This window comes from Chionomys nivalis, chromosome 6 (assembly GCF_950005125.1).
Source record: "Chionomys nivalis chromosome 6, mChiNiv1.1, whole genome shotgun sequence".
NCBI classification, from domain to species: domain Eukaryota; kingdom Metazoa; phylum Chordata; class Mammalia; order Rodentia; family Cricetidae; genus Chionomys; species Chionomys nivalis.
Window position 1 is genome coordinate 60,711,472 of NC_080091.1, and position 22,930 is coordinate 60,734,401.

Consider the following 22,930-nt stretch of genomic DNA (forward strand, 5'->3'; position numbering starts at 1 on the left):
CCGTTTCTAGTGGGAATGCAAACTTATACAACCACTTTGTAAATCAGTATGGTGGTTTCTCAGAAAATTGGGAATCAACCTACCTCAGGATCCAGCAATACTACTTTTGGGCATATACCCAAACATACTCAATCATACTACAAAGACATTTGTTCAACTCTGTTCATAGTAGCATTATTTATAATATTCATAACCTGGAAACAATCTAGATGCCCATCAACTAAAGAATTTATAAAGAAAACGTGGAACATTTACATATTAGGGTACTCTTCTTCAGTGGAAAAAAACAATGACATCTTGAATTTTGCATGCAAATGAATGGAACTAGAAAACATCATGCTGAGTGATATAACCTAGACCCCAAAAGATGAATATGGTATGTACTCACTCATAAGTGGATACTAGCTATAAACAAAGGATATTAAGCCCATAGGTCACAGTTGTAATGAAGTTAAGTAACAAGGTGACCCCTAAGAAAAACATGTATAGATCAACCTGGAAAGTGGCAATAGACAAGATCACCTGAGAAAATTGGAAACATAGGGGTGGAGGAGAAAGCAGGGTAGAAGGGAAAGAGAAGAGGAGAAGGGGAGAGGAAAGGAGAACTTGAGGGAGGGGATAGTTGAGATAGAGGAAGGATAGAGATGAGAAGAAGGAAAGAGATATCTTGAAGAGGGAGTCATTGTGGGATTAGCAAGAAACATGGCTCTAGAGAAATTCCTAGGAATTAATGAAGATAACCCCAGTTAAGACCCCAATCAACAGAGAAATGGGTATCCGAACTGGCCTTGCCCTGTAACCATAGAACCTTTATCCAGAAACTGATGAAAACAGAGGTTTTCATGGGAGCACTAGACTGAACTCCCAAAGTCCAATTGAAGAGTGAGAGGAATGAGAATTTGAGCAACGAGGTTAAGACCATGATGGATTCATCCACTGAAACAGTTTACCTGAGCTAATGGGAACTCACCCACACCAGCCAGACTGGGAAGGAACAAGCATAGGACCAAACTAGTCCCTCTAAATGTGATTTACAGTTGTATGGCTGAGGCAGAATGAGTACAAGTCACTTGCTTGTACTGGCTCTTTGGGAACCTATTCTTGTTGAAAATATACCTTGCTCAGCCTTGAACCTTCCCCAAAGCAATGTGCCTTACCCTCTCTGTGGAGTGGATGGGGGTGGGGTAGAGGTGTGTGTGTAAGGAATGGGAGAAGGGGAAGGATTGGGAAATTAGATTGGTATGTATAATGAAAGTATATAGTTTGTTTTCTTTTAAAAAATAAAATAATGATAAATTCATCTTAAATACAGGGACTTATAGTATGTTTGGTAGTACTATCTAGATTGTGGAATTCTCAGTGTATTAGAGTTATTTAATTGCATAAAAGGCTTCAGTTTGATTGCAACACAAGTAGATGAAACAGCTAAGTGTTTTAAATATTCTCAGGGACTAAAATCAATTTTTCACATATAGTTTTAGCACTTTGATTTATGAAACAGCAGGAGTTGTTAACCTATAGTAAATTAATATATCATGAAATATGGAATTATTAATATAGCGCAACTTAAGCATCTGTGGTTCACAGAAATTATGTGGAATTATTTATTGATGCTCTTTCCCCTTTCTGACTTCCCTAACTGCCTTTGATAAATGAGGTTGCCATATCTTTGTCTTGACATAAGGAACAGCGTCTGTGCCAAAACATATGGCTCTGGGTTTAAAAGTTAAATTATGTGCATATTTATAAAACTGTCTAATATATAGATATTCTAAAAGCTCTGAATGGTAGAGATTTAGTGTTTAATTTTACATACTGAGGGAAGGTAGCTCTGAATTTGAAATATAATTATGCATTATTCCTATTATATTTTGAAGTTTATAACTATATCATTTTTCCCTTACTTGTTCTTCATCCAAGCCCTCCCATATACTCCTGATATGTCTTTTTCAAATTCATGGCATAGTTTTTTTCATTAATTTTTGTGACATACATCCATGTAAATATATATATATACATATACATGTATATATATATATATATTTCTAAATATATGACTACAACCTGTTTAGTCTATATAACATTACTCACATATTTGCCTTCAAAGGCTGATTATTTGATATTGGATTAGCATGGCTATTGTTGTTTCCCTTGTTCAGCTCATATTTACGCTATCATGCTAGTGAGGCTTCATGGACGTAGCTTCTGATGATAGTCAGAGAAGAAGTCCCATAATAAATTCCCTATTCCTCTGTCTCTTACAATTTTTCCACCATATCTTCTGCAAAGTTCCTTGAGCATTGAGTTTTAGTATATCTATTTGTCATTGAATAATAATTATTCAGTGGACACTGTGATAATACAGTCCATTCACTCCATTTAATTCAACGGTTCCATCTATGCTAGAATATCAAGTAACTGCTAAGTTCATATTTCTAGAATACCTATGAATGGTAATGTATTTGGAACTCAATGAGGAACACTCATGACTCAGAGAAAAGCAAGTTGAGTCATTTGCTTGAGCGATGATGATATATAGTCATCTAGACATGCAGCATCAGTTGTCTTCCTGTGAACTCATTGAAATGAGACAATCTGTTCCTGGTCACTAAAACAATGATGAACAAAATGATGCAAAAAGGGGGGTGGCGAGTCTTTATCTCTAGACAATTACAAGAAACTGTATACTGCCATTGCTCAGATTTCCAGCATATGCTCCACTGGATGTGCTGTGTATGTTCGTGGAAGCTTTTAGCAGTTGTGATGAAAAGATAAATCCATTTCTGGGATAGATTTATAAAGTTGCACTTGACTTACATGTTGTGATTCATATCACATTGTAGCACCTTTACACATACCTATCAAAATCGTTTATGCCCTTTTTATCTATTTTAACTATTGCAGTTTCTTCATAGCCAATTTTATTATTTTGTCATGTGTTTTCAATTAACGATTGAGTCCCTGACCAATTTCTATGATAGTATCTAATACACAAAATGATTGTGTGTATGTGTGTGTATAATGTTGTTAAATTCAGACAAAAAAAAGAGAAGAGTTAGAACTGTAGATCCTTGGCTTTGCCTTTGTAAAATAAAATTATCCTCTGTGTAAGTATCACCCTTACATAAATAGAATTCTACTAGATGCAGGAAATGCTTACTTGCAAATTTCTAATATTCAAATGTGATTTATATCATCTAGATTCTTCTTCAGTTTTATTATACCTTAATACCATGTGCAATTTTACTATTTTAAATTTATTATAGATGCTATCAGTAGCTCATTTGGAGTCTTTAAATTTTTTATTATGCATGGACCAAGATATATTCTGGTCTGTTCTGACAAAGCATGTGTAATTATATATAATAAAGGATTTTAGCATGACATATTTGTACAAATATATAAGGGATATTTTCATCTTCAGACCTGATGCCCCATTCCACTTTTACTAGTCTATTTCTCTTTTTCTACTCAGCTATTCTTCATTCTACTTGTGTGGTATTTCAATGATTGGATAAGGTTTCTTCCAAGAATATAGCTGAAGAGTTGTTTACAGAAGCATGTCACTTTAACAAATTCTACAACATGCTGAAGCCATCTCTTTCCCTTTACCATCAAATGCATGTAAATCCTGAGAATTATGGGGTTCCATCTGCCTCTCCGCCTTCTATGTAGGATGTTGAAAGGCTCAATCTTGTACGGGATTTGTGCAGGTAATCCTAACTGCTGAGACTACAAGGGGCAGACAAGAGACTGACAGTTGATGGTATATGAGATCTGAAAAGAACTGGTTGGTGTATTCTTAGACCAGTTTGTAACCGTCAATATTTATATGCCTGAGACAGCAAATTCAGTAACTTGTTGTTCATGAGTGAAAATGTCAAAATATGCTTTGCATCCCATTCTCCAGTTTTCAGAGTTAAAGGAACATGATGATTGACTGACATTTTTCCCCACAGCACTTGTTCATCCTTTCCCTTAAATATAAAATATGATCTGTAACCGTATCCTAAGGTTGATTTCTGTTGACATAAAAACTGAGACCTAAAGCATTTTCCATCCTTCTATGGTATTTCATATCTTCTTAAAAATGCTTGACACACTTAGTTATTCATGTGTTCATTGAAATCTTGTGTTTCTCATTCCTTTCTATACTTGTTTACAAATATTTTCCATAAGCTACAGAATTAATGCTAGCTAGCATTTCAGTTTTAATAATAGTCATCCTCTCCATATCACTGATTATTACAACTTCATAAAACTGTCATGATTCTTTTCCTTCTGCTAGCTATACCTAACTAGATTACAGTTACTCTTTGATGTAAACAGTATTTATATTTTATAATTTTTTGTTCATATTTTCTAATTTTTCATCCATGTATTTGTCCTATTGTAATATCTATTTCTTCACCTTCTGTGGTAATCCATTTTTTCAAAAAAACATTTATTCCTTTGGTCCATGTGTGGTTTTCTGTTTTTCTTTACATAATGAATAAATATAAAATCCAACATTTTATGGTATGACAGTTGACTAGATTATTTGCTATACTGACTAATACCAACTGATGACTCATCTTACGAATGCCAACAATTGAATTTTAATGAAGTTTTTTCAGTGAATAAGCAAGAAGAAATTATTATGGCTGGATATACTGCTTCATGATTCACCAAACTGTCAAAAGTTGGGGATAAAAAGATAGATCACCTCACAATAAGTAGTTTTTGACCTACTTTAAACAGCCTTCCTCTTTTTAAATATATCAGTGATGCTCTTGTCACCCTAACAAGTTTATCAACTGCCAAATCTCTTATATTGATATTCTTATATTAAGTGCACCACATAAAAAATAATAGCATATCTGTTTTTTATTGCTCTTTGTTTTTGTCCAAATAAGTTTGATTTCATTTATCGTTCTCTATCTATATTTAATATGCCTGCTGTGTGACTGTGGCTATTGTGCATGAAACCACAGTGATCACAGACTTAGCTTATGTAATTCACAAAGCCCCTGACTAATTATTTGGCGATCAGCATCATAAAATAGATAAATAAGTTATTTATATTTCCTTGATAATAATTTTAAAGCTAAAGCAATTACCTGAAGAGTTTGCTACCATGCAGAGTATATTTACTAATGAGAATGAGACCTACGCATGTGTGGTCTATCAAAGAAGAGCAGAGTGTATCAATACCAGCTACCAGGCAACATCCCTCTAACATGTAAAAGCCGAAGCTAAAGAAATAATTAAAGCTCTCTTTCTGCACTTGACTATACTGTGCCTTTATTAACAGCCCTAGAAAAATACTTCCATGCATACTATATGCAATATAAATGTCAAGGTAGTTATCACCATTCTGGAACAACACTAAGTATATGTTTATGTGCACTATAAATATATTTACTCTTTTTATATCTATACACCTACACAGGAAAAAACAAAAACAACAATATCTATAATACATGTAAAAGTACTGAAATAAAAATGTTCCAGTTTTTATGGACAGTATCCAAGCCGAATACAATTTTAAAGGCATTATGCATATGATTGTGTCATATATATACATATTTAGGAATCTAAAAATTGATTATTTTTATCAAATATCTCTAGACATAAGTGAGTTTTCTTGACCATCCTTTAGACATTAGATTCTAAAGGAAGAAGCAGAGAAATGAATGCAGATGTTAGTAGATATGAAACTAAATTCTCAGTTTGTTCCTAAGAAAGAAGAGATACATTTTAACCACACTCATCAAACGAAGAGCATACAGACAGCGTTCCTAAAAGCCTGTGCATTTCAGCTAAAGGGGTGTGTCATAAAGTGGCACTTTAATGGTTGAAACATTTTGAAAATTCTTATGTCTCATAGAAGAATTTTGTGTTGCCATGGAAAGCAGCTTCCAAGTAAACATACTCAGGATGGTCATAATGATGCTGCACTTAAGGGAGGGTTCTCTGGTAAAGCTCAGGAAACATTTGATTTACATTACATCATACTCAGCAGCAAATTGTGCAGAGCTGTTTCCTTCTGCCAAATGGACCCATGTTCTACAATGAAAGTTTAGGGAAGTATGTGTACAATGACATTAATATTCAGTCCTTTTATTGATAGTTTGGTATGTACAATGACATTAGTATTCAGTCCTTTTATTGATAGTTTGGTATCCTGCTATTTTTCATAACTTTAGATAATTCAACTCATTTAAAACCATTTAATTTTCTCAATATTGTCTTATGAAGATTGATATAAAATTTTTCTTAAAATTGATCTTAATTCAACTCTCAGGGTTCTATCAGAAACTAGCAAAAAGCTAAGGCACTTTTCAATTCTTAAGGCATGCTATGCATATCTTTTCTATTCAAATTTATATATATATATATGTAAAATCTTGTTTTGAAGTCTCTTTTTTTATTCTTCTATCACAACAAGGAAGTACACAAACATAACTGCTGTCAGCCTTGCTCCAGACTGGTTCAATGACCTGGGATGGAGTGTGAAGTTGGCACCATGATGAAATTGTGATCACCTTTTGTTGTTCAAACAAGTGGCCCAGGCAGCTTGTGTTCTTTTTATTTATAATTTTCAATGGGTTGCATGAACAATTTTTCAATCAGTTTTGCTTTCTTAAGTTTGTAAAAATTATTACAATAATTACCAATTTGTTCCTGACTTATTTCCCCTACCTTCCCCCAACTTTCCTCCAGGAACCAGTAACTTTTTTGTCTGTATGCCCACTGTTAGAAGCATAAGCACTCTTGAAAGTTATAAAGGAAGTTTTCCAACTAGGCACACATAAGGGTAGAACAGTGGGACCAGTTGGCATCATATGCAGTTACAGTGTAATGCAGGGTAAGAGACAATTTTGTCTCTTGTGGTTAATATTTATATCTGATAAGATCTTAGTCCTCACAATCAACTCACCAGCCAAAACTGAATAAATACATTTTACATTTTGTACTATTTTATCTCCTCTGGGGACATCAGGTTTTTCCTTTTATCATATAAGCAACATAACTTGAAAACTTGCTATTAATAGTTTGTACTGTTTATCCTTTTTTCATGTCTTTCTCCCTTCATTTTTTGGAATGTTGACACAGTTATAATAAATGAGAGAACTGAATTTCTATAATTCTACTTTATTCTCTGTTTCAATACTATTCCTTTAACTTCTGATATCATCTACTTAATAACACTTGTCAAAGACTCTTGTGGTTAAAATAATTATTTCCAGAAGGGTTATGCAAATTTGTAATATTAAAATTTATGACCTACTGTGCCTTATTCAAGCCAGAAGTATGGTGAAAACAAGGACAGCACATAGTATATTTGCTCTCCGAGTCATGTCAGGAATTTTACGATGAACTCTCCATAGGTCTTTACCAGTGATTCATGGTTTCCAGGGACTTGCCACAAGGAGAGTCGTTCATACTATTCTCAGACTTTCTTCTCCAAATTAGTCATATGGCCCTTGCCACAAAACACCTTTCATACATTTCCATATACTATTCATTTATTTATATGTACAGCATAAAATTTAATGGATAAAATATATTCTTAGAAGTGTTGAGATGGCCCTTAATACCAAGTCTTATAACCTGAGTTTGGTCTTGATGACTCATGTAGTAGAAAAGGGTCCTACTCCTTCAAGTGCACAGTGTCTCATGGGCTTAAACATATACCAAATAAAAGAATTAAAGATATGATAAAAATTAATACATATTCTAATAATTTAAAACCTATCATAAATTACCATTCTTCAATTATTTACTATGCGAGGCAATTTTAAAGCTAAATCTTTTTTGAGGATTTGACTCCTAGGGCAATAAGACCTCTTCAGTAACTATGGAGTAATGTACAGAAAAAATGGCTTGATTTAAAGAAAGACTGTTTCTTTTGAAAGATCCTACTGTATCTTATAGCTAACAATTACATTGAACTCAAGGTGAGGAAATGTTAAGATCTTAGAGCTTAACAGTACACTTAACATTACACAAAAAGGTAGGAAGATAAAATTAGTGTGTGAAAAATGAAGCAAGTACAGCATAAAAATATGGCGATGAGATCAAAAGAAAGACAGCCACAGAATACATCACTGATAGTGTACAAAGCCCTGATACTGTTTTTTGCCACTGATAAGTAGTACATCCTTAAATATGTTTTGCAATGACCTGAATTTTTTCCTTAATTAGAGAAACAGACAAAACAAAATAGTATATTGTCTTTAGTATTTATACTTTAAATTAACCTTCCATTAAAATTGGAACTTAAAATAATATTAACCTTCAATAATATCTAAATAACTTCTCATGTGACATCATGCAGAATCTCCCAAGTGTTTGCTCAGCTCAGGGTTTTAAGCACGATGATTAAAAATTTGCCCTTAGCTTAAAAAACGAATAAAACTGTTCTCATGCTAAGATCTCTCACCTTCAACACCAACTCCCTGCAATGATTGCATAGCAATAGTTGTACACTGGTGGGTAAATCCAAACTTATGGCTTGAGATTGATTTCACTAAATATAAATTATCTTATCATGTTTGCATGAATTTTTAGAGGTAGAGAAGAAATATCTTAAATATGTATTTTTAATTTTGCATAAAGTTAGAACAAAAGTTATTTATTTTTTATCATTTATTTTTTTAATTAAAAATTTCCACCTCCTCCCCCCCTCCCTTTCCACTCCCCCTCCCCCCACTCCCCATGCCCCACTCCCCTGCTCTCCCTCTCCAGTCCGAAGAGCAGTCAGGGTTCCCTGCCCTGTGAGCAGTCCAAGGTCCTCCCCCCTCCATCCAGGTCTAGGAAGGTGAGCATCCAAACAGGCTAGGCTCCCACAAATCCAGTAACATGGTGGACAATGAGGGCTGCTGAGAAGCCAAGGACAATGACACTGGGTTTTGATCCTACAAAAGTTATTTTTAACTTTAAGAAATTTTGTTATTACCTAAGAATTTATAGTTACTACTCTCCAACATTAGACTATAAAACTAATACATAGACTTTAGTTCCAATTACCAATTACTTTTATAGAAATAACATTTTTTTCTGAGAATACACCCAAGACACAAGATTTATGAAAAAGGTGATTGCAGTCAGCATCAGAAACATGGGTTTTTATAAATTGCAACAATGATGCATCATGAGTCACCGTCATCATCAGAAATTGAATGTTTCCTCTCTCACTTCATTGTAAATGAGAGCTGTGTGGACTAAATGTTAATAAGATTCAGTTCAAATAGAAATGCAATGCGCTCAGCCACAGTATTACAGATGAGTAGTTCAATGAAACTGTCATGTAGCAAATTGCTGACATATTCTTCAAGAATGATAAATCTGCCTTTTATTACTTACCTCTAGGACCTTCCAAGATGAATCTGTCTATTTGAAGACACTCAAAAGGATGACTCAGATTGATTTAAAATTTTATATAAAGATTTTGTTGTGTATTATTAAATAATAATAGCACATTGTAGCATTTTTTAAAACACACTTACTTGACAGAAGAAATATAGTCCTTATGAAGGAAAAAGAAACAAAACCAGAAGTGTCTTCTGTTTATTAGGCACTTGTCTTCTTTTATTTAGACAATGATAACAAAATACAGTTTCTCAAACAAGTGAAATTCGAACTCATGGTCCTGGGAAAGAGAAATTCTATCATGTCTATCTTTTTAATCAGAGTCTATAATGAAGCTTAATCAAAGACATTTGTGTGCCTGGAATATGAAATTATACATTTAGGCCCATGGGCTTAATGCATCTTTCTTTATTGAAGAGTTGGAGTAAATGTCTGGAGGAAGAGCCTCCTGGAATAAGTGGTTTTTGGGTAGCCTGAATTCTAAGACTGTATTCTGCTTTAACTTTTTCCTGTCACACTGCTTCCTGTCAATCCTGAGGTGAGGTTATGAGTTACTATCTACTTGCTCCCATTATCATGATGTACATTTATTCCAAGCCCCAAGGCCACTCAAATATGGACCAAGCTTTCTGTCACTGCAAATCAAAAAATTCTCTTCTGTTATTTATGATTTATATTTTCTCAAAGTGACAAGAAAAACATTCCCTCCCCTACACTTTAATATAAAATTTCATGTAGCCTCACACATGTAAACATAAGTAGAGATGATATTTCTATATATAATAAAGCATTAACATATAAAATTAAAAAGTGATAACAATGAACTCCTAGAATTCAAATTCCTAGAAAAATAAATCCATTCATCTTTTTAATTGCATTTTCTACTAACATACTTGATTTTTATTAGTCACACATGTTATTCTTATAGAAAATAAGATTTGACTTTTTATTTGAGTTCATGACAAATGAACACAAAGACAAAATACCGTTTTATGTTCAAAATGTGTCTGATCTTCTACAAAGTAACTTATTATCCTTCATAGTTTATCTTGAAGGGGTGTAATTTATATACTACATTATGTTTTCATTTTTACTTCTAATTTTATATTCAGTGTTAATATTATGTTTTCAATAAACCCTTTCAGCATCTAAAATAAAGGTTATACAGTTTCTGTGTGGTTATTTTAGGGCTAAGCTAACCGGGCAGCCGGGACGAAGAAGTGGCCTCCCCCTGCAACACCAGTTACTGTTACAATACATATAGTTTCATAATTAATGACACAAAGAAATTTTGTTGAAAATAATTATTTATGGCATGATTTATTTTTCTTAATAGAAAAATTCAAGTAATAAATAATCACTTCTATATTCATAAAATTAATATATATGTTCCTATGCTAAAAAGTAAATGCACAAATATAGATAACAGATATTATTTTGTCAGGAATGTGTTCAGAAAATGATTATTTTATGGCTGCCATTGTCTTGATTTCCATATAATAGAGTAATAGATCAATATCATCACATTAAAGCTGTTAATGTAACTTTAACTCAGTCTTTCAGAATTTTATGAGGAAAAGTTTAGGAGGATAGGCACCTTTTTTAGTTTAATAGTCAATAACTGAAAAAAAAAAACAAATAAGCTACAAAAGAAACTACATTATTGCAGTTAGTAACTAAGAAAAGATTGACAAGGAATTTCCACATTAAACATTCTCATAAACCTGAAATTTGCTATTTATCTGAGTATGCATTATCTCTTAAATTTCTGACATAAATATCTCCTCAGAGAGGTCCTACAGAAGACCTTCAAAAATCTGTATACATGCTCTGTTTTAGTTGTCATTAAATTTGTTGTCTATGTTTTCTGTCATTATATAAGATTCAAGAGTACATAAATCGTTCCTATTTATATCTTGTTCTTAATGTCATCTTCAAATATTATAACATTTTGATATTCAGGAATTTAAAATTTAATTGTATATATACCTTGTCATAAAATCGATATATCAGATAATTCAAAAGAATGCAATATAGATATTTGATTGTGAAAAAATTCACTTAAATTATGAACATTGTACTGTTAGTGGGTTTGTATATTATTTGCGTGTTCATACAGAATGATGTGTTTAAACTGTTCCTAATTCTTCATTCAAAATCAAATTATTCTCATTTACTTGTTCACCTTGAATGGCCAATGCTCATATATTCTTAACCAAATGTAGCCAAGTATGAAGAAGATATCCGAATATGATTCTTCTACATTCTTATACAAATAATATAATTTGTTCTGCAAGTGTTTGTTTATATTGATAATTTTAAATTTCCATAAAAGGAATCTGTGATGTTTTGAATAGAAATGGCCTCATAGGCTCATATCATTGAATTCTTGTTCATCAGAGAGTAGAACTCTTTAATAGGATTAGAAAGACTAGGAGGTGTGGCCTTTCTGGAGAAAGTGTGTCACTAGGGGTAGGCTTTGAATTTTCAAAAGCCTTAGCCAGGTCTAGCTTCTCTGTCTTCCTGCTGGTTGCAGATCCAGATGTAGAAATCTCCAATACTTCTCCAGAGCAATATCTGTCAGCATGCCACCATGCTCACTGATAATGAACTGCACCTTTAAAACTGTAAGCAAGCCACAATTAAATTCTTTCTCTTATAAGGGTTGCCTTGATCATGGTGACCCTTCACAGCAATAGAACACTGACTAAGACAATTTCTATATTTGTTATATTTGTGCCATTGTGAGTTTGCAATATTAGTGACTGATTGTGAATGCTAGAAAAAGATTATGAGCCAGGGGGTGATGGATAACACCAAAGAAACAAACCCTTCTAAGCATAGCATAAATGTAACCTATATAAACTCTTAGACTGTGGCAACATGGACCTGAACCAAATGGGGTCCCAGAGTTGAAAAGAAAAATGGACACCATCCTACCCCTAACCCATAAGATACTTGCAAATGAGAAAGTTTCTACAAGGGAGTCACACTGGAGAAACAATCAAGCCTTAAAACTGGTAGTCCCCACACCCCAAAGTAGGTGGCCAATACAAATAAATTCAGGCACATTCTTGAAGGTTCTCTGTCCTACAATGATGAGTCATAGCATTTTATTTCATTTTACAGGTCCTATGCATTTACATTTTTAATTTTGTATTTTTACAAATTTTGTGTTTTTGAGAACATATCTGTTTCTTATGGGCTCTTTTTCTTCTGTTTGCTTGTTTTGCAGTTTTCTGACTTATTTTTATTTTATTTTAAATATTTTATTATTACTCCTTAGACAATTGATTTTTATTTTTTTATTTTGCTTTTCCCCACCTAACTAAAGGCAGAAATGATATGGATTTTGATGGGATTAAAGATGGAGAGGAATTGGGAGAGGCTGATAGAAAAGAAACCACAATTAGTATTCATTGTATGAAAATCACCTATTTTCGATAAGACAAAACAGTGTCCATCTCCGATTTTTAAACAATAACAAATTATGCACATTTTCATAAGTAGAATTCTTACAGTTTATTGACTGAATTTAAAGCAGTTATAATCATTAAGCTGTAACACTAGAAATAAAATGTCATTACTCAATTGTATCATCAACAGCTAATTAATAAAAGGAAGCATTAAAAGAGATCGTTAATACAATGATTTTAATTTTACAATGAAAACTGTGGTTTATATTGATAAATCATCATGATACTAATTTAACTGATAAATATTTCAAGGCTCACTATAAATCCACCCAAAGCTGTACTTGCTATTTTATTCTATCATGATATTAAGAGTTGGTATCTTTGAAGTAAGTGAGATGTATTGACATTTTTTTTTATTAAAAAAAAAATTTCCGCCTCCTCCCCACCTCCCATTTCCCTCCCCCTCCTCCCGCCCCTCTTCCCCTTCCTCCCACTCCTCTTCTCCTCCCTCTCCAGTCCCAGGAGCAGTCAGGGTTCCCTGCCCTGTGGAAAGTCCAAGGTCCTCCCCCCTCCATCCAGATCTAGGAAGTTGAACATCCAAACTGTCTAGGCTCCCACAAAGCCAGAACCTGAAGTAGGATCAACACCCCGTGCCATTGTCCTTGGCCTCTTGTCAGCTCTCATTGTCCGCCATGTTCAGAGAGTCCGGTTTTATCCCATGCTTTTTCAGTCACAGTCCAGCTGGCCTTGGTGAGCTCCCCATAGATCGATCCGACTGTTTCAGTGGGTGGGTGCACCCCTCGTGGTCCTGACTTCCTTGTACATGTTCTCCCTCCTTCTGCTCCTCATTAGGACCTTGGGAGCTCAGTCCGGTGCTCCAGTGTGGGTCTCTGTCTCTATCTCCATCCATCGCTAGATGAAGGTTCTATGGTGATATGCAAGATATTCATCAGTATGGCTATAGGATAGGATTATTTCAGGTTCCCTATCCTCAGGTGCCCAAGGAACTAACTGGGGACATTGCCCTGGGCATCTGGTAGCCACACCAAGTTCAAGTCTCTTGCCAACCCTTAGGTGGTTCCCTTAACCAAGATATGAGTTTCCCTGCTCCCCTATCCAGCCTTCCTATATCCCCAATCATCCCGTTTCCCCAAGTTCCCCTCATCCTCTCCACAGACAAAGGTCTGATCTCCAAAATATATAAAGAACTCAAGAAACTAGATGTTAAAATGATAATTAACCCAATTAAAAAATGGGGCACTGAACTGAACAGAGAATTCTCAACAGAAGAAGTTCAAATGGCCAAAAGATATTTAAGGTCATGCTCAACCTCCTTAGTGATCAGAGAAATGCAAATCAAAACAACTTTGAGATATCATCTTACACCTGTCAGAATGGCTAAAATCAAAAACACCAAAGATAGCCTTTGCTGGAGAGGTTGTGGAGAAAGGGGTACCCTCATCCATTGCTGGTGGGACTGCAAACTTGTGCAACCACTTTGGAAATCAGTGTGGCGGTTTCTCAGAAAAATTGGGATCGACCTACCCCTGGACCCAGCAATACCACTCCTGGGAATATACCCAAGAGATTCCTTACCATATGACAAAAGCATTTGTTCAACTATGTTCATAGCAGCATTATTTGTAATAGCCAGAACCTGGAAGCATCCTAGGTGTCCTTCAATGGAAGAATGGATGAAGAAAGTGTGGAATATATACACATTAGAGTACTACTCTGCAGTAAAAAACAATGACTTCTCGAATTTTGCATGCAAATGGATGGAAATAGAAAATACTATCCTGAGTGAGGTAACCCAGACCCAAAAAGAAGATCATGGGATGTACTCACTCATAATTGGTTTCTAGCTATGGATAGGGGGCCTCTGAGTCTATAATATGTGGTCCTAAAGAAGCTAAACAAGAGGGCAAACCCAAGGAAAAACATATAGTTATCCTCCTGGCTATGGGAAGTAGACAAGAGTGCCGGGCAAAAAATTGGAATCTTGGGGGTAGGGTGGGATGGGGGTAAGGGGAGATGGAGAAAGAAAAGTGTATCGACATTTTATCAGTAGCAGTGTTAAAGTTCACAAGTTTGACGAAATTATCAGAGTCTCACACAGCTAATATGATTCTGTTGATGTAAAACTACTAATAACCCTTAATTGCTCTAAAATATAAAATAAATATGTGTCTGTATGTCTGTAAATAAAAATTATTAGTGTCTGTTAACCAATCAGTCAGAATCTAAGTTTCCTTAGCCTGTCTGTTTGGGCAAAACATTGTCATAAAAATAAGGATGGGGGTGAGGGGAGATGGGGAGAGAAAAGTGTGAAGGAGATGATGAGGGGAACTGGGGGAAACGGGATGATTGGGGATAAAGGAAGGTTGGATAGGGGAGCAGGGAAACTCATATCTTAGTTAAGGGAACCACCTAAGGGTTGGCAAGAGACTTGAACCTGGAGTGGCTACCAGGTGTCAGGGCAATGTCCCCAGTTAGTTCCTTGGGCACCTGAGGATAGGGAACCTGAAATGAACCTATCCTATAGCCATACTGATGAATATCTTGCATATTACCAGAGAACCTTCATCTAGCGATGGATGGAGATAGAGACAGAGACCCACACTGGAGCACCGGACTGAGCTCCCAAGGTCCTAATGAGGAGCAGAAGGAGGGAGAACATGAACAAGGAAGTCAGGACCAGGAGGGGTGCACCCACCCACTGAGACAGTGGGGCCGATCTATTGGGAGCTCACCAAGGCCAGCTGGACTGTGACTGAAAAAGCATGGGATAAAACCAGAACATGGCGGACAATGAGAGCTGATGAGAGGCCAAGGACAATGGCATGGGGTTTTGATCCTACTTCATGTTCTGGCTTTGTGGAAGCCTAGACAGTTTGGATGTTCACCTTCCTAGACCTGGATGCAGTGGGGAGGACCTTGGTCTTTCCACAGGGCAGGGAACCCTGACTGCTCTTGGGACTGGAGAGGGAGGAGAAGAGGAGTAGGGGGAGGGGGAGAGGGGCGGGAGGAGGGGGAGAGAAATGGGAGGCGGGGAGGAAGTGGAAAATTTTGTTTTTTTTTTCACTAAAAAAAATTATTGCTACGAAACAATATTTTTTTCCCAAAATCTTTTGCAAGAGGATTATATTTACTTATTCTTTACTACGTGATAACAAACAAAATTACTAGTTCTGGTAATTAGTTTTTAATAATTATTAAATGCACAGTTATTTTAAAAGTTTACTGAGTTTTATTCACAACTATATAAGCAGAAAGGTCTTAAAAAATCTATAAGAAATTAACAGGATTTTTTTTAACGTACTATAGTCTAGAACTGGAATATCTCCCCCAAATCCAAGTGTTGAAAACTTGGCCCATTGATAGTGCTATCAAGAGTTGTCAGACGGCGAGGGGTGCACCCACACACTGAGGCAATGGGGATGATCTATCGGGAACTCACCAAGGCCAGCTGGCCGGGGACTGAAAAAGCATGGGACAAAACCGGTCTCGCTGAACATAATGGACAATGAGGACTACTGAGAACTGAAGAACAATGGCAATGGGTTCTTGATCCTATTGCATGTAATGGCTTTGTGGGAGCCCAGGTAGTTTGGATGCTCACCTTAATAGACCTGGATGGAGGTGGGTGGTCCTTGGACCTCCCACAGGGCAGAGAAACCTGCTTGCTCTTTGGGCTGAGGAGGAAGGAAGACTTGATTGGGGGAGGGGGAGGGAACGGGAGGTGGTGGCGGGGAAGAGGCAGAAATCTTTAATAATTAAATTAATTAATTAATAAAAAAATCAGCAAGAAAAAAAAAGAGTTGTCAGAACCTAAGTCACGTGATCATGGGCACATACTTTTCAAAGGATAATGGAACCTCATCCCCTTCTTTTTTCTTTTCTTTTTTAACTTCAGGTTTTGATTTGATGGGTCTTGATTACTATGCATTTCTGCTAAGATTTGTTCACATACCATAGCACAAAGCAACAAAGAAATTGATCTTAAACTAGATCCGTTACAATTCACAATTCCAGAGAACCTAGACAACAATGAAGACCCTAAAAGACACATCCGTGGATCTAATCTACATGGGAAGTAGAAAAAGACAATATCTCCTGAGTAAATTGGGAGCATGGGGACCATAGGAGAGGGTTGAATGGGAGGGAATATGAAGGAAGGGGAGCAGAGCAAAATGTATAGCTCATTAAAATCAAAAAGAAAAGAAAGTAGAGCCTTTAAATGTGAAAGCCAAATAAGACTTTCTCTTCATAAACTGATTATCTCAGGTAATGTCTACAGTGACAGAAATCGGTCATAAAAGCCTTCATTCTGTTGTTGAGAAAAAACAAATAAGTAAAAGGAAATTAACACTCAATAATTGCTTATTCATGAGATAAATCACATTTTTTTAATTGATGATGCCTTCAAATGAAACAGCTTGTTTGTCACTGGCTGTGTTTTGTGATAAACTAAAGCAAATTTTATTTATCTAAGTAAACTACTTAGAGGAGAAATGGTGCTGGAAAGATAGCTGAGCCATTAAAGGATAGGCTCAGAAGCAAAAGGCTAGAGTAGAAACAGATGAATCAATGTAGTACAGAAACATTAATAGTGAAACACAAAAATTTTTAGCAGTGCAAATGGGTTTCCTTCTTTAGACCTATTTTCACAGAATTCTTCATATTTCCTCCCAGATTTTTATTTTTTTATAATTGCTACTATTCATTTAATTAACAACAATGGAAAGTGTTATTTTTCAATGAAACTTGGCATAATTATTGCATGAGGCAGACAACAACACTGCTAAAAAGGAATATATATTCTCAGTGTTGAAGTGAGGGGCATATAAAATTCTTAGGGCTGACGAGGGAGGGGGACTTGATTGGGGGAGGGAAATGGGAGGTGGGGGTGGGGAGGAGGCAGAATTCTTTAATAAATAAATAAATAAATAAATAAAATCATTAATAGAACATAAAAAAAGAAAAGAAAACTCAGAGACATTACCCAACAATCTTAAATGGGGGTCTGATATGTGATACAGTCACCCTATGTCCAATGTGCCATTAACTTTATAATATTCCGATTGTTTAACAGTGACTCTGTAATCTCTGGAATTAAAACAGACTACTGGGCCAAAGTATTGACAGATTCCAACCTAAGAATGTGCATGGACAAGGTGATATACTCTTGCTTACACAACTGTACCTGTCACAGCTCCAGGCCTCAGTTTTGTCATGTGTAAAATAAAGCTGACTTGAGAAACCACCTTGACTTACTGTACTGTGATTAGCATCAGATGTATTTGTTATATTACTAAAACATGTTTGCAATAATATATACTAATATATATATATATATATTGAAAACAATAATATATACTAAAAACAAGAAACATGCTCATTTAATACTGTCTATGTATTTCTCATAAGTTCAATTACTTACTGATTTTTTTTCTGTCCTTATGCATTAATTTTTAACCTTACTATTTCTATTAATTTATTAAATTGGCAAATATAAAAGCAAAACATTTCTCAATTTTATGAGTAAAACCATAAATAAAATGAATAAATTATTTCTTCCCATAAATCTTTAACTCTACTAAAGATGCTACAGTATAAATAAGTATATTTACTTATATTGGTTTATAGTACAAATAATATATCATTTTTATAATGATATTATACTGAGTTATACAATTATCGCTTGTTGGTAGCTGTTTCCTCTGCAACGCACACAGCTCTGAGGGTAATATTATTAAATAGTCACAATAAACTTAGCATAACTTATTATGATTTTCTTCATTTTTATGGTCAAAGAAAGTTAGGAATAGAATGTGAAGGTGAAACTGTTCACAGATGCATCTCTAGCAATGCCCTAAACCCAAGAAATATGATGTAAAACCTGTGCTTTCTATCACTATGTTATTACTGCAAAAAGTGGAAAGGGTTACAGAAATAAATGGTGAACCTAAAGATTGTAAGAAAAGAATAAAACAGAACTATGTAAGACAGGACAATGATTTCCTTCAAGGACTCAAGGAGAGTCACTTAAGGAGAGGTGGCACATAGTCATAGAGATACAGAGGGAGCAAGATGGAGGGAACTTCAGAGGGAAAGCCCAGATGTTGGGAATGCTACATCTGCCTTTGGGAAACATATGGATCAAAATGACCACTCGACAGCCAGAAAGATAAGGTGGAAAACTCAACAGATTTGTGAGGATCAGAAGGTGCCACATTTTAATTCCGGATATTTTATGTATGATGAAAAACTCCTGAAGTGACTTTAAGTCAAGAAATGGCATATTTATTTAAAACAACTATGTATATTATTCTTCAAAATAAGTATTCAAAGTACAATAAAAAAAAACTGCCAAGATTTGAGAGAAGTGGCCTAGAGTTTACTTAGTAAAGATAGCAAGTTATGGTTCAACTTACGTTTTAACATGTATTTTGTTTGTGTTAATATTGCCAAAATAGCACAGACTGACCTAAAAAAAAGTAAAAAACATCAATCTGACTTTGTTATTTGACGGTGGCACATACAAACATAGGGAAACATAAATAAGGAATAGTTTATGGGTATGGAACATATTCAGCATTGAACTGTACAATAGTAATAATATCTTTATTATCCCTAAACTCTGTAGGATATTATCCCTAAGCTCTTTAGAATCAGCTCTTCTACCAAAAGAAATTAAGGAAATTGAGCCAAGTTTTCAAAATAAGATCGCTTTAATAAAAGTTACATTTAACTTTAAAAATTACCTTTGAGTTTAGTTATTGATAAGGCTGTAGGTATGTTTGAAATAATTTTGCTTGTGGATCTGCTTTTTCAATAATTATCCAGAATTCTCTACTATGTCTTATTATTCTACAATTTTAAATTAACCTATAATGAAATTTGTTATGCCATTGCCACATCCATTTATTCCAACTCTCCCAATCTGTAGCAGTTGTTGGCATAGCATTTAAGTTATCTTCCTTAAGTTTTACATTTTATCATTGTTCATTTATATAACAACAAAGTGAAAAATAGTATTACAAAGGAGCAACCTTGTAACATTTGAGTTGCAAAAATGTAGTTGTTGACTTATAATTCTCACTGCAATGATCAAAGAGCTGACAGGAAGCAACATAAAAGAGGAAGCAAAGTTTGTCTAATAATTTGAGTAGTTACAGTGACAGGCAGAATGTGGAGGTAATGGCAGGATGTGTCTGAATTCATTGCATCCACAAACGTTAAACACGGAGGTGAATACTGGTATTCAACTCACTTCTTTTTGTATAGTACAGGATCTCAACCCATGGAATGTTGCCAATCACCTTTAGCAGGCGTCTTTCTATCCTTGTTAACTCAGTGTATAATCTCCCTCACAGACACATCTAGAAAATTGTCTCCAAGGTGATTATATACCCTGGGAAACTGACACTCAGTATGTACCAAAATGGTTGTTTCCTCTACATTTTGTACATAAAGACATTTACTAAATCTAGAAATAAAGTCTGCACTGAACACGAGTTTTTCACTTTATAAATATGAATATTGAACATGCCAACATGAAATACATGGTATATTCTTCGCCATTTGTAATGGTCGTTATTCTTCATTGTTCTTAATGATGCAAGTATAGCTATCGCTTCTTCTCTTCCTTTTAGGTAACTCTAGGAGAGGGCACTACAGCTCAAACACAGCAGCTGAGCATTTGAACAGAAGACAGGCACTTAATGTGTATAGGCAGAGTGTAAAAACCTTAAATGATGTCTCAGAAGAAAAGTGAAGTGATTTTTGTGACTCTACAAGACTGACAAGCTCTACACCCATTAATTTCCTGATCTTTTGTGTAATTTTGAAAAATTGCATGTTGTTTTTCATTCCTACATCCATTTTCCATTGCTGTAAAAAATGCCTTTGCTGTTTCCTTAGAAATAAATAAGAATTCATTTCATCTCACAAAGCAACATAAGAGATGATTTTGTACTCTCTCATGTAATTAAAACCACACACATTAAGATTCTGGTTATTCCATGGGTGAATCACAACTTCTGCAGATTCTGTGGACTTCTAACGTGGTAACCACATCTTGCTGAATATTTTCTACTTGTTCCCATTCCCCCTTCTTTATTCTTTTTTATTCCACTCCACTTTAACTCTGGTTTGAATCCTATGAGTATAAGTCTTCACCGTGAAGATAAGTTGTTTATCTGTCCTTCCTTCTGCCACCACTCATTTTTAACTCCATCTACCCCAGTGACAATTGTATTACATTCTCAAGTGCTCAAAACCTAAGCTGTCTGACACCAAGTAAAGCTCTGTCCTCATCCTTCCTTTTATAGAACACAGAAGAACTTGTGGTGAATATTAAGTAAAACATTTTGAAAGTGATCAGAAATATATCAGTATAACACAATGACAAGACATGGAATAAATGGAAGGAAATAACACAAATGAGTTGAGAAGTTCAATCAGGTAAAGTACTTGGTGTGGAAGTTTCAGACCCTGAGGACTCTGCGTTCAGATCCTCTGCCTTCATGAAGAAGCTGAGTAGTGATACACTGGAATGCCAATGCTGGGGGATGCAGAGTTGATTTATTAGTCAAAATGTCAGTAAAAAGGTAGCTCTTAATTGACTGGGAGAAAAACCCTGTACAAGTAAGTATGTTTCCCCTGGAACAGACCTGCAGTATGATGGAGAGATATAGCAGCGTTGACCGCTATCCTCATTCTGGGCAAATGAACCTTCACGTGAATATATGCCCAAATCAGCCTACACACACACACACACACACACACACACGACAAACAATGATATTTGGGTAGTCATATTCAGATCTACTTAGCTAATAAGCAATAGTCCTACGTCACGTGACTTATAGGTCTCCTGTACCTGGCTTTTCGTGTGATCCAGTGATCTATTGGTAAGCTGTAATCTCTGCTCGTTTATTATTATTATTAATTATTATTATTATTATTATTATTATTATTATTATTATTATTTCACGAGGTTTAGCCTAGTGTACTTCAGCTGTAAGCTTTCTTCTTTCCTGGTAACTGTTTTATATTATTCTTGTTCTCTCTCATACAGTACCTCCCAACCACATTTTCCCCTTCTTCTCTTCCTCTCAGTAACCCCCTTCTCTCTCCTCCCAATCCAGTATTCCTCTAATTCCCTTCAGAAAAGAGCAGGTTCACATGATATCAACCAAACTGGTCAAAATAAGATGCAATAATACAAGGCAAAAAAAACCATAAATGGCTAGCCAAAGCAATCCAATAGGAGGAAAAGGTCCCAAGATTAGGCAAAAGTGCCAGACATACCCCCATGCACACTGTTATGAGTCCCACAAGAACACAACCATAACATCTATGCAGACGACCTAGTGCAGACACATGCAGCATCCATGATTGCCTCTTCAATCTTGTCAGTCTTGGTGAGCATCTATGAGCCCTGCTTAGATGAGTCTGTGGGCCATGTTCTGTTGACATCCGTTGTCCCTCTGGCTCTCACAATTCTTTCTACCGCTTCCCCTACCCCTGTCCCTCACCTCTGAGTTCTATGAGCTCCAATGAAAGAACCAGATGGAGATCTCTAATTTGAGTTCATTTTTCACCTAATATTTGGTTGTGGGTCTCTGTAATTGCTACCATCACTTCCTTGATTTTTAAAGTCTCTCTGATGACTACTGTGCTAGGCACTGAACTATTTATTAGTACAGCAGAATATCATTAGCTATCATTTTATTAATTTTTTCTATATCTAATATTTTCTACTTTTATTGATAAGATATAATCCTTTAGTCATGTTTTAGTTATGCAAAGATTTTTCTTTTATAAGCATCACAATAGTTTCAATTCTTTCTTCTATAGAAAACTTGTAATTAAACATTGTATTTGTTTCTCTTTCTATACAATATCCGAAATATTCACTGTTGATTGGCCATGATTCATTCAATTTATATATATTACATGTTTAAAAGAACACTGTCCCTAGAATATGCATATATTTGGAAATATATGTATACATAAAATAATAGATATTTATTTTATTAAATATATTTAGATTTAGCAAGGATGGAATCCTAAAAATGCATATTTTATTAAACTCTTCTCCAATTTTACTAATATGCACTGATAAAAATATCTAATGAAATATCATG